Below are 1,478 nucleotides of genomic sequence, written 5' to 3' on the forward strand. Positions count from 1 at the left end.
CCTTTTTTCTTCTCTATCAATCTTGATTTATCTTCCAAGCCTGATATTCCCTTAGTTTTCCCCTTCTTAGCAAATGACACTACCATTCACTCAGTTACTAAAAGCCTGAGTCATTTTTGATTCTTGTTTTTCTTTGACCATCTACCCCCCATCCCAAGAAAACCATTAAGTATTTGTTGATTCTACTTCTAAGGTAATGTATGTGTGAAAGTTGGGGGATTGAGGTGGTAGGGACCTACTTGAAAGATGGGGAAGCAGAAATTGGGTATGGTTCTCCTGCCTTCCTAAGGCATCTTTTCAAGTGCACAGGTCTCTGTTAAATGTAAATATGAAATATTGGGGGAGAGAGATCGATCAGCATTGCAAAGACATGGATTGCTTGTTAGCATTAAGATCAGGCACCTATCTCCACCCCCTAGCTTTATTGAGATATAATTGACATGTAACATTGTGTGAGTTTAAGGTGTGCAATGTGATGACTTGTTACACATATATATTGCAAAATGTTTGCTACAATGAGGTTACTTAACACATCCTTCACCTGTCATAACTATCATTTTGTTGTTGTTACGGTGAGAACATTTAAGATTTACTCTCTTAGCGACTTTCAAGTATATGATGCAGTATTGTTAACTGTAGTCACCATACTGCACATTAGATCCTCAGAACTTGTTCCTTTTACAACTGAAAGTTTGTACCCTTTGGTCACCTTCATCCATTTCCCCCACCCCTCCCAGTCCCTAGCAACCAATCTACTCTCTGTTCCTATGAGTTTAGCATTTTAGATTCCACATGTAAGTGAGATCATACAGCTTTTGTCCTTTTCAGTCTGGCTTATTTCACTTAGCATAATGCCTTCATTTCATCCATGTTGTCGCAAATGGGAGGATTTCTTTCTTTTTATGGCTGAATAATATAATTTCCTTTATGTATTTATCCATCGATGCATATTTAGGTTGTTTCCATGTCTTGGCTATTGTGAATAATACTACAATGAACATGGGGGTGCAGATAGATCTAATGAGATAATTATTTCATTTTCTTTGGATAAATACCCAGAAGTGGGATTGCTGAATTGTATGGTAGTTCTTTAATTTAATTTTTTGAGAGACATCCACACTATTTTCCACAGTGGCTGTAGCAATTTACATTCCAACCAACAGTGCAAAAGTGTTCCCTTTTGTCCATATCCTCGGCCAATGTTATTTCTTGTCTCTTTGATAATAGCCATTCTAACAAGTGTTAGGTGCTATCTCACTATGGTTTTGATTTGCATTTCCCTGATGGATAGTGATGTTGAGCACCTTTTCATGTGTTTGTTGGCCATTTGTTTGTTTTCTTTGGTAAAATGTCTATTCATATTCTCTGCCCATTTTTAAATCAAATTACTTGTGATTGTTGCTGTTTGTTTTGCTACTGAGTTTTATGTGTTCCTTATATATTTTGGTTATTAACCCCTTACCTGATATGTGGTTTGA

The sequence above is a fragment of the Hipposideros armiger genome, unplaced genomic scaffold (genome assembly GCF_001890085.2).
Source record: "Hipposideros armiger isolate ML-2016 unplaced genomic scaffold, ASM189008v1 scaffold_108, whole genome shotgun sequence".
Classification (NCBI taxonomy): Eukaryota; Metazoa; Chordata; class Mammalia; order Chiroptera; family Hipposideridae; genus Hipposideros; species Hipposideros armiger.